General features: G+C 44.1%; 1 protein-coding gene across 2 annotated transcripts in view; it reads right to left on the bottom strand.

Moving 5' to 3' along the window:
• The window catches only part of PCGF5 (polycomb group ring finger 5), a 117,035-nt gene extending 109,845 nt beyond the window's left edge, over nucleotides 1–7,190 (bottom strand). The window contains exon 1 of one of the 2 annotated variants that reach the window (XM_043552359.1): nucleotides 6,829–7,190. The gene's annotated coding sequence lies outside the window, so the exon portion shown is untranslated. The remainder of the gene's footprint in view (nucleotides 1–6,828) is intronic. The other variant, XM_037905809.2, reaches the window with a different exon arrangement.
• Between the last annotated feature and the right edge of the window lie 5,279 nt (nucleotides 7,191–12,469).

Below are 12,469 nucleotides of genomic sequence, written 5' to 3'. Positions count from 1 at the left end.
GGAGATTGAAACACCACTCCTCCCAATACGTGCACTTAAAGGTTGTCTTGCCACATGACTGAGGTTGCTGCCTGTGCTATACCTCTTCTGTTGATAAAGGGCTTCAGCCTCAAAGGCTGTCAAGCTGGCACTTTTCATGACCACTACAGTGACTGAAAAAATAGTTAAGAAAAGGTACAATAGAGAACTAGACTATCAAGGGAAATGGTCAAGGCACCAATACCACAGAGATTCAAGAACAGGTTAGATAAGGCATTAACAGGAATGATGGAGTGAATGGAGAATGGAAGGTGGAAGATTCTGTTACACAGTGGTCTTTTCTGGCCCTACTCTCCATTATATTTTGATTTATATTTGTAACTAGCAAAAGAAATTAAACCTATTTTAGATATAATTATTACCTTGCACAACATGTAGGAACTGGCAACAAGTATCTTCATTTAAGGAGTTTGTGGACAAACAGTCCACAGACTAGTGTGTGTTCTGTGGAGAATTTTTTCTATAGATGTTAAAGGAAATATTGTATTTTTCCCAGTTTTGCCTCCGGTTGTGTTGCTGTCTAGTCACACTAGTCTGAACTCTGCTTTGGATCACTGCAGGTATCTAGCAAGGATCTCTAAAGCAGGAACGGGGGTGAGGTAAGTGTCTTGTTAATTTTTTCCAGTTGGGAGGCTGACTACTCATTTCCAGTTTCAGGTAGCTGGAAGAGATTTACATGAAGGTGCTGCTGGCATGAACCATCAATGGCACAGAGTCTGTGAAGCAAGTGGGAACATTTGATACCTCATAAGCAAGATTTAATACTTCAGACTTCATACTCAACATTTCTTTTAAAAAAATGGGGAGGGATGGGGTTGGTTTAAGGTTTGGAATATCACAGTGTGTATCCTATTGAAAACTATGCTTCCCTGATATAAGACAATAAAAGCAACAGGATTCAAAGTTAATCTGACACTCCCCTTTTATCTGCTTTCTCACACCACTTTACCCTCATTGTTCTTTGGGTTCTGGTATGTAGAATATAGCAATCTGCCTACCAATCCAAAAAAGAGCGTTATGCTCTATCTTCCTTAAACCCACCCATGAATTTGGCACCCTGCCATTCCACCTCACTTTATTCTGTGTATTTTACAATGAAATGAAATTTACACTCTCTCAATTTTACTTTGAATCCCACGGCACACACAGAACTCAGAAGAAAAAAGTGGAGCAGATAGTCCTTTTATACTGCTTTACTGCTAGTTTTCTTAGTGCAGTTCCACTTTTGTGCTAAATAGTACCCAAATAAAATATGGATTTTCTTCTTTTTGTCTGTTTGTCGATGTTTTAAAGAAAATTAAATGAAAGAAACATTAATGCAGCGTTAATGTTGGTAATTTAAACATATCAAACTAAATTTTCCACTTCTGTGTTAACTTGGCCATATTGCACACCTATTTCTGATGAATATTTTATTCATTTAAATATACCTCCTGTTGTTTAGTGTGTCCAGTATTGCTGAGCTACCACCGCTATGCAGACTAACCCTTGTTAACTCCTGAACTTCCTGAGTTTTGAGTGTTAAAATGATTAGAGTGAACACTGAATTAATCTAGTCTTTTTACATCCAACAACTACACTATTTGTTGATATAGAATTATCTATGAAGTGCCAGTGTGTTCACCTCTGTCTGAACACAGAAGATGGCATGCCCCCTCTATCCTAACAGTAATGTAGGAGACACTAACAGCAACCCTGTCCATGAACGTTTGCTTTCCTGCCCTCTTCTGGAGAAGATCTGCAGATATGGAGCTCAGCCCTTTAGAGATAAGTAGGGCCCTTCCAAATTCATAGCTGTGAAAAATGTGTCAAGGACTATGAAATCTGGTCTTTTGTGTACTTTTACCCTATACATACATATTTCACAGGGAAGACCAGCATTTTTCAAAAAGTGGCTACGGGGGGCGGGGGGGGGGGTCAGAAAGTTTTTTGGGGGGCAGGGGGGTCACGGTATTGCCACCCTTGCTCCTGTGCTGCCTTCAGAGCTAGGTGGCCAGAGAGTGGCAGCTGCTGGCTGGGCACCCAGCTTTGAAGGCAGCGCCCCGCCAGCAGCAGCGCAGAAGTAAGAGTGCCAATACCATACCATGCCACCCTTACTTCTGCGATGCTGCCTTCAGAGCTGTGTGGCATAAGAGTGGAAGCTGCTGGCTGAAGGCCCAGCTCTGAAAGCAACAGCACAGAAGTAAGGGAGGCAATACAATACCATGCTATCCTTACTTCTGCACTGCTGCTGTTGGCAGTGCAGCCTTCAGAGCTGGGCTTCCAGCCACCCGCCACCGCTCTCCACTACCCAGCTATGAAGAAGGCAGCGCTGCTGTCAGCAGCAGCACAGAAGTAAGGGTGGTAATACGGCAACCTCCCTACGATAACTTTGCGACCCCCCCAGTCCCATTTTGAGTCAGGACCCCTACAGTTACACCACCATGAAATCTGAGATTTAAATATCTGAAATCATGAAGTTTATAGGATTTTAAAAATCCTATGACAGTGAAATTGACCAAAATGGACCATGAATTTGGTAAGGTCGTAGAAATAAAGGATGTACAACGACCAGACAAGAGGGTGGGGGTTTAAATAGAAACTGTCATATGGACACACACAGAAACATACACACACCCCCCACTTGACACAATACTTACGTTTTTGTATTGCAGGTGCCTGAATGTGTACAGTGGAGTTGCATCTTACGCAGGGGTTAGGTTCTAAAGTCAGCACGTAAGGCAAGAATCGTGTATAGTCAAATTACCCTTGAAAATCCCTTAAATCGCCCATAAAACACAGTATACTGTACATGGTTTTGTGTAAACAACCCTGTACAATAATATGTATAAATGTATATAATAAAAAGAGTACATATGCAAAATATAATTTTACAGTACTGTATTTTTAATTACAGAGGGGTAATTACAAGGGTCATCAGGGCGTGATGTCGATCCAGGTGACGGACAGCTTGGGTGATGGAGAGCTAGTCGTAGACGAAGTGGTTGGCTCTGGTTCAGCTCGAGAAGTTGATTGCGTAGGCTCATCTGCTGCTGGTTGTTTTTCCTTGAAAAACATGGTGATCGTCAACTGTCGCTGTTGTCTCTTGAGCTGCTCAAACATTTCTTGATACAGTCTCAAATTGTCCATAATACTACGTGTGATTTTGAGGCTTCGTTCGCTCAAATTGTCCATAATACTACGTGTGATTTTGAGGGATCGTATTCAGAAATTAAATCATTCAAGTGTTTCGCTGCTTGGAACATTTCAGCAAATTTATGAAGATTCCAGCTTGCTGGCTCTTCCTGTTAGTCATCATCATCTTCTGTAGATGATTTTATCAGTTCCTGTAACTCTTCGTTAGTCAATGTTTCTCTACGGCTCTCAAATAATTCTTCAATTTCTTCCTCAAGGATGTCGACGAAGCCATCACCACCCACTTGTCTGGTCACCTGAACAATGCATTTCACTTCTTTGTCAATGGTTGGGAAACCCTTAAAATCATTCACACATTCTTTCTATTGGTTTCGCCAACATGCATTGACTGTTTTAGGCTTGATTGCATCACTTATATTAAACAGGCAATGGATGCAATCGGCAATGTTGAAGGACTTCCAACACTCCATCACATTAAGATTGGGATCAGCATCCATAGCGCTACGTATCCGTGAGAACGTAAGCCTCGTGTATGTGGCCTTGAAACAGCAAATCACGCCTTGGTTGAGAGGTTTGAGGTGGTATGGGGTGGGGGGGGAGAAAGAGGACTTCAGTGTCGTTATGCGCAAACCAGAGTGCCGCAGGGTGGCGAGGAGCATTGTCTATGATCAGCAACACTTTAAAGTCAAGTCCTTTCTCTACAAGGTACCGCTTGACCTCCTGAATAAAACACTTGTGGAACCAATTCAGAAATAATGCTGCTGTCACCCAAGCCTTTTTATTTGATTGCCAGAACACAGGCAGGAGATTTTTGTTCTTGCCTTTTAGGGCACAGGGATTTGCAGCCCTGTAGAACAAGCCCGGCTTTATTAAATGCTCAGCCACATTACCACAAAACAACACGGTTACACTGTCTTTAGCTGCTCTGAAGCCAGGGGCTTGTCTTTCTGATTTCAAAGTGTAAGTGCGGTTGGGCATTTTTTTCCAGAACAGCCCAGTCTTGTAAGCATTAAAAACTTGTTCCAGAAGATAGCCCTTTTCTTCTACGATTTTCTTTAATTGTTTGGAGTAGGCTTTTGCTGCCTCTTCATTGGCAGATGCAGCTTCACCAGTAGTCTGCACATTTTTGAGGTTGAAGCGGTTCCTAAAACTGTTAAGCCAATCTTGGCTGGCTTTGAATTCCTTCTCATCAGAAGGCTGTCCCTCTTCGGCGGGAGGTTTGAACAGCGCATAGAAGCTAAGAGCCTTTTCTCACAAGGTGTTGCCATCGATAGGCACGCATTTACAGTTCACATCTTCCAGCCATAAGTTTAATGCCTTTTCAGTCTTCACTAAAGTCTTATCACGCACCTGGCTCATCACCTTAGCAGTTATTGGAGCACTTGATGCCACGGCTTGACGAATTTCTCTCTCTCAAATCTTGATGGCACGGATGCTAGATTCGTTGTGGCCATATTTAAGCGCCACGTTGGAGACCGACATATCTACTCTCAATAAGTTCAACACAGCCAGTTTTTCCTCCAGCGTTGGAACAGATTGCTGTTTCTTCGGTTGAGCACCAGATGAAGTAGTTGGCTCGTGTTTAGCGGCCATGTTGTATGAAAAATACGTACAGTATCTTTAAAGCCTAGAATCACACTCAGCACGGCGAGATGCTCACACTATGAGAGGCATGCGGGAACTGAGACCAACTGAGGGAACAACAGATTCACGTCTCCCATCTCACGCTCACTCCGGGGCATACGGTCATCGAGTGGAATGGTGGGCGGAATCGCCTGCACTATTTACAGGTATCTTGTTATTTTTCTTTTCTTTTTTGCCGAGTGCGTATAGTTGAATTTGCATAAGTTAAATGCGTGTATGATGCGACTCACCTGTACAGCATTTTCCCCTGCTATACTTGGCTGCTTCATTCTTGAATGCAAGTTGGCACCACAGGGAAGGAGAGGAACTGTAAATTTCATGTTACCGCCTCCATACAAGAAGACAGGAGACAGAAGTCCAGGAAAAGTGGAAGGTATGCAAATCGCATTCCAGAGAGAAGCTGTATACTAAGGACCCAGTAATAGTCTCAGTGGACTCAGTGGCCATCAACTTTAAAGGGAGCAGGATCAGACTGTAGTTTATGTAAGAGTGCAACTGTAGCACATTTATTGAGTAAATTGGCTCAGCTTTTCCCCAAAATACAGAATGCTTGGAACAAACTTTTATTTTGAAATAGGTCAATTATTTTGGCCTACAACCAAAACCCTTTTAAAAACCTTTGTATTTAACAAAGAATGTCCTTGGCCTATGTTTTACAGATATATAACTATACAATTTCATATTTTTCCCTGTTCAAATCTGATTTAAAATATACTGCTTCCTGTCCTGCACCCCAAATATTAATGATGAGATATTGGCAACCTTAATATCATTTAAGATAGTAAGGAAATCAAAGGGTTGGTTAGTTCCTAAAGGCACAGGTTACCACTCTCTTCTGACCGTGCCAAGAAAAATAACAGTTTAGTGTCGCAAGACTTTCTCAGCTCATGAACTAGCCTCAGGAAACCGGGGTGGGTTTTTGAGTGCAAAGTACATCCTATCCCCCTCCCACTGTTTCAGACACTGACACTGATCCTTCACTGTCAACAACAATGTATTTTGTGTGTATGCATGCACACACGTGTGTGAGAAAGATGATTCACCAGCCTTTATTCCATAGAGATGATTCATTCAGTCATCTCCAGATCATACTAACATACTAAACATGCTCAATAATAAAGCAAAAAACAAGTTCTTAAACTTTTTTGCTCAAACATTTATTTTTTAAAGTGAGAAATATGCAGAGTAAGAGGAAGAAAACGTGCAATGAGGAAATACAAAGGGCTGTATTTCACTTCCACCACAACCATTGGAAAACACACCCAACAGTATGCATAAAAATAGCTCATCAGTTTTGCCTGGGGGCTCAGACAGGTGTGTCTGCCAGTTCTGCACTGGCTACATCCTTTGGGCCATGACTAGTCCCTCTATCCCCAACTACTTGGGGAGAGAAATGCACAGGAGTAGCTCTCTATGCAACAGAGGACTTCTGTCTCTCCTCCTTATATAATAATCCAACCTAATCAAAACGGAAGCCAACGACGCTGCCATGGAGCATTAACTAGAGATAATTACCCTAGAAACAGATGGTCTGAACCAGAACCTATTGCTCACTAACTAGCCACCCAGGCTCTTTTGCTAGGAAAATCCTTGGTGGAAGCACACGCAGCAGCCAAATGCAAACCTGCTTGTTACCCAACAGCGAATGTGCTGCTGCTGCTCTCAGTCCCCAGCTACAAGCATCACAAACTGCAGCAGCTTCTTCCAAACACATTTCAGGGTCTCTCTCTCTCTCCCCCTCTCTCCAGCCAGACATCTCAGCTCGCTCAGCCTCTGCCCGCACTGAAACAGGCTCTCTAATTAAAGGGAAATAAGGGAGAAAGTTACTCTGTGGCTCTCTGCTCCAGTCCCTTGGAGCCCGTCACCTCCCTCCTGCCTCGCTGCTGCTCTTCCCTGCAATATGATTCAACAGCAATGTCACGTTAAGCAACTTGTTACGACACCTGCTCGCCCCCCTGCGCCCCAGAACCGGGCTCCCCAGCCCCCTGCTCGGGCGTGCGGGTCCCTTACCTTCCCTCAAGAGGCCCTGAGCTGGGGGGGGAGCGCGGGCGGGCGGCAGGTAACGGTAGGGCGCTCCGGAGCGGGCGGGCGGGGGAGGAGGCGGCTGCGGGAGCCAGCCGGGGGAGAGCACGGCGGAGCGGAGTGCGAGGGAGCGGCGCGGGGGGCGGAGGAGTTTCCCGGGCTTGTTTACGCATTGCTGCCCTGTTCCGCGCGCACCCCGCACGCTCTGATTGGACACAAAGTGGGGCACAGCCTGTCGCCGCCCGCCTGCCCTGCGAGCCACGCCGCCGCTCCCTGGCGCTGGCCCCGGCCGGTCGGGGCTGCGGAGCGGGGCCGGGGACCACTCGAACCGCCCCGCCCCGCCTCAGGAGCTGCCCTCCCCGGCGCCGCAGATGCCCAGGCGCCCGGCCGCTGGGGCCCCGATGAGCGTGTGCACCGCCGCTGCACAGGCCCAGTAGCGCAGGGAAGCCCCAGCAGCGCTGCTGCCGCCCTTACCCGGCCAGCTGCCTGGCTGAGGCGCCCCGGGCCCGGAGCAGCGCGGGGCGGGGCGGGGCGGGGAATGGGGAGAAGGCTGCGCGTGCTGGCGGCGAGGAGAAGGGGGGGGGGGTGCTGAGAGCAGATGCCGGGGGACACACGAATAACCCGCCGGATTTTGCATTCTGGGCTGGACACTGAGAGAGAAACATCTAGCGGGACAGAGTCAAACCCACCCTGAGTATCTGCCCGTGTGCTTGGATTGCGTCCCGGTGTGCTCGGCGTGTCCCCCTCTTCCGGAGCTGGAGCGTGTAAGCCATCCATGTTTCAATCTATTTATCTGTCCCCTCCAGTTATGGCTCTTGGAATAAACCACATCTCTCCCTCTGCTTACTCCGTAAGGAAAGCAACAAGTCGTCACTACACGCACAAGCTTTTACACATTGATGAAGAAAGCAAGCTCGGTTACAAGTTCTGATGCACATTACTGCTTCGGACAATGGTAGCTTCAGGCAGCCCTTGGTTCCTTTTCCCATAAAATGACAAAATAGTGCTTTGGAAAACAGTCGTAGAAAAATGCCACATCAGTCTCCCTTATCTCCCATCAAAAGCCCATTCAGAACTTTAACAGTGAGGGGGGTGGTTATTAGTGCTGTTGTGTTGATTATGACCCTGGCATTATGGGTGATAATTTCTAGTGTTAAAATCAAGGAAATAATGAGCTCTTAATAGTATAATTTGAGATTACTAAATTATCTTTTGGTTAAAGCAACTCAGATTCCTTTCCCATTCTCCCTCCCAGCTTTATATGATGTTTTACAATTGCAATAAATACAGTATCCCCATATTTTGGTATTGATGTTCTACATAGGGTGTAGCTCTAATAGAAGTCCCATTTTGTTATTTCATTGGGTGCCTTTGGAGTTTCAGTGGTGTCAGTTTCTCAGTATTTCCTTAGTTTTACTAGACAAGTATTCATGTTCCTCCCACTAATAACAGACGCTTGGGTGAGTGAGCTTGCAAGTGAGCAGTTACTGGGTCCTCATCCTGTGGCCTAAGGCCATGGTTCTCAACCCTGGGTACATCAGCTCATTTAGATATTTACCTAGTTTTACAACAGGCTGCATAAAAAGCAGTAGCGAAGTTAGTACAAACTAAAATTTCATACAAATAATGACTTGTTTACACTGCTTTATATACACTATTCATTGAAGTGTAAATACAAATATTTATATTCCAATTGATTATATAATTATATGGCAAAAATGAGAAAGTAAGCAATTTTTCAGTAATAGTATACTGTGACACTTTTGTATTTTTATGTCTGATGTTATAACAGGGTTCAAAAAAAGAACTAGATAAGTTCATGGAGGATAGGACCATCAATGGCTATTAGCCAGGATGGGCAGGGATGGTGTCCCTAGCCTCTGTTTGCCAGAAGCTGGGAATTGGCAAGAGGGGATGGAACATTTGATGATTACCTGTTCTGTTCATTTATTCCCTCTGCGACACCTGGCATTGGCCACTGTCGGAAGACAGGATACTGGTCAAGATGGATCTTTGGTTTGATCCAGTATGGCCATTCTTATGTAAGCAGGTGAAAATTCAAGATAAATCAGACTCCTGAAACGGGTACAATAGACTGGAAAGGTTGAGAGCCACTGGCGTAGGGCATCAAAGACATGGGCCTTGACTGTAGGTAAGCAGAAAGTGTTCTAGGAAGAAAGAGTTTGTGAGGCCTTCAAGACTTCTTTCAGAAAATGGGAAAATGTTAGATGGTTTTTACCTTCACTATCAAACCAAAATAGATTAGCAGAAGATCAGAATAAAGGACTCCTCTCAAGACCTGACTCAGTCTCATTCATTTCTGTCTAGCTGTGGACACACCTCTTCTAACTAGCACACAGGTTGTAGCAGATCTTCCAGATAAATCAAATAGGGATGATTTCTCTCTTACCTGCTTAGTAACAATCCTCAGCTGCTATAAAAAGTTTTCCCCTTCTGCACTTCCAGCATTGCCAAGAGTGCTTTCAAGCATGGGTAAGTACTTATTAGTAGTAGCATCCGATTTGCTCTTCCTGAGGATACAGATGACATCCATGGCCATTCTGCAAAGATTCTCTCACAGCTATTTTTGCTTTTATCAGAGCATGCTACCTTTGATCGTTTGGGTAGCTTGATCCATTCAGGCATCAAAGTAATCATTTGAACATAGAGAACATGCACAATCACTATCTGGATGTGTATGAAGGGCCTGGATTTATAGGTCAGATTAATGTTAATCTTGACTGTGGTGTCATCTGTTTAGTTGTAATTAAATCTGGTAATCAGACAGTGGTATCAGCACTGCCTTTCGCTCCTGTGAACATATGTACACAATGGGTGTCATCCTATTTCATAATAATTTCAGTGAACAATATATCCAGTTCTTTAAGAAATCAAAAGACCTTGCTGAAATAAGCTAGGCTGTTCACACATCTCAAAGATCTTGTTTCAGGCTATGTGAAAACATATGAACTGCTTACACTCAGTGCATATTTTCAAGATTTTCTCTGAAACTGTAACAGCTGGAGACAATTTTTTTTTTTATATGAAAGCTGAGATTCTGGAGTACAAACAGCAGCTTGGGAGAGGTCCTGGGACACTGTACTGCTGCCCCAACTGGAGCTCTGTATTTGTTGGGGGCAAGAGGGAAAAGAAAATTCTCCATGAAACAGATAGAAATTTGATGCTTTTGCCAGTCAGCACATCCTCAGCTGGCTATGTTCCTGTGTACCTGGGGACTTGTGTGTCCTGCTAGAAAATGAATGCTCAGCTAATTGTTCTGAGAGCTCCTCTATATTTTGACCCCATATTACCAAGTGGGTGGATGCAGTCAATGATGAGGAGCACCCTTAAACTATTTTTAGGAATCCAAGCCAGACAGTAACAACAAGCTGAATGACTCTTGCAAACACACAGTCCAATGCAGCAATTTGGGGCCAAAATTTTAAGGCTTCTAAACCTAATATAAAACAAAATCCAGCATCACAACCGTCATTCTCCCGAAGATTCTTTGACTAACTGCTTAGACCATGATTGCTGGAACATCCCCTGGGGTACTCACAACAGCTGCTACAGTACAGATGCTGATCTATTGGGGCATCTCAGAAATTCAGGCATGCTGGTCAGCCCACAAGTATGCAGTCTGAGCTTTGGAGCCTTTCGCTTCTTCTCCTCTCCTAAGATAGAAATTTTTGACAGGAGCCAACTGAGGAAGGGGGGCAGCTGGGCGAGGCCAAAGGGCTGTCAAGAGATCTCTTGTTCAGCCTTCCCTCTGCCAGTTCTAAAACTGGACTCTGTTTTTTCTTCTGCTGTTTGCTCCCTGCCACTCTCTGTCTTTCATTCAGTATTGCTTTGGTTGGAGAAAAAGGGAGGAGCAACAGGCTGCAAGAGCAACTTCCTCTTCAAAGCAACACTTTGTGCTGATGCAAAGGACTTCATTCCTCTGTCAAACACTGACTATGCAGTGCCCCTCAGAGGAATAAGTCATGACCCCCAAAGGGGGCTTACAATCATATTTGATTGTTGATTTAAAAAATACAGTAATAGTGCCAGGTGCCCATATATTACAACTGTTCCACTTCTGTCTTCAACTATGCTCCATTGTAGCTTTCTCTGAAATTGCTTCTAGTTCCACATGCAAGTCCAGTTAGACAGACAGGACTGCAGGGTATCAATGTGTGGATGAGACAATAGTGTTGGTAGGAGGGATTTAGGTTTATTAGGAGCTGGGAAATCTTTTGGGAAAGAAGGAGCCTACACACGAAGGATGGTCTTCACGTAAACCAAAACGGAACCAGATTGCTGGCATGTAAAATTAAAAAGGTCAGAGTTTTCTAATTGCTGGGGGGGAAGTCAACATCTGTGGAGAAGCTCATGGTTCACTCAGATACACTCCATGGAAAGGATTTATTAAAGGGATATTCTATATCCTAGTAAAGAGGAGAGGATAGAAGTTGATAAAGTACAGGTAGGAACTGAATATTCAAACAAAAAAGAATCCCCTTCAGTTACATCATATGAAGGTAGATGATTAAATAAGTGCTTGAATACAAATGCTAGAAGTCTAAATACTAAGATGGGTGAACCTGAGTGCCTGGTATTAGATGAGGATATTGATATAATAGGCATCACAGAAGCTTGGTGGAAAAATGATAATCAAGGGGACATGGTAACACCAGGATACAAAATATACAGGAATGAGAGTAGGTCATGCTGGTTGGGGAGTGGCACTATATGTGAAAGAAAGCAGAGAGTCAAATACAGTAAAAATCTTAAATGAATTAAACTGTACCATAAATCTCTATGGATAGAGATGTGATGCTTGAATAATAAGAGCATAGCAGCAGGAATATACTACCAACTACCTGACCAGGACGATGATGAGGACTGTGAAATGGAGATTAGAAAGCTACAAAAGCAGAAAACCCAATAATAATGGGGTATTTCAACTATCCGCATATTGACTGGACATACATCACCTCAGGACAGGATGCAGAAATACAATTTCTAGACACAATTAATGACTGCTTCTTGGAGCAGCTAGTTCTAGAACGCACAAGGGGAGATGCAATTTTTTATTTCGTCTTAAGTGGACGATCTTGTTCAAGAGATGAATATAGCTGAACTGCTCAGTAATAGTGACGATAATGTAATTGAATTTACAAATACCAAAGAAACCCACCACAGTAGCATTTAACTTCAAAATGGGGAACACCACAAAAAATGAGGAAACTACTTAAACAGAAATTAAAAGGAACAGTCACAAGAGTGAAATGCCTTCATGCTACATGGAAACTACTTTAAAAACACCATAACAGAGGCTCAACCTAACTGTACATCCCAAATAATAAAATAATAAAACAGGAAGAGGACAAAAAAATGCCACCGTGAATAAACAACTGAGTAAAAGTGGCAGTTAAAGGCAAAAAGGCATCCTTTGAAAAGTGGAATTCAAAAGCCTACTGTAATGGGGTGAGACTCACTCCTGCGGTGCCTCCTGCTGGTCTCTCAGGGAATTAGCTCTTCCAGCCTCCAGAGTGCCCTCTGCAGGTCAGTGTCCCGCTTGCCGCTGGCCCCTGTGTCCCTCATAGACCCCTGTGCCCTTTCCCTGGCAGTGCCGCACAGTCTCTGG

The sequence above is a fragment of the Chelonia mydas genome, chromosome 7, assembly GCF_015237465.2.
Source record: "Chelonia mydas isolate rCheMyd1 chromosome 7, rCheMyd1.pri.v2, whole genome shotgun sequence".
Lineage (NCBI taxonomy): Eukaryota > Metazoa > Chordata > Testudines > Cheloniidae > Chelonia > Chelonia mydas.
The sequence above is the reverse complement of the archived record's forward strand: the minus strand, read 5'-3'. Positions and strand labels throughout refer to the sequence as shown.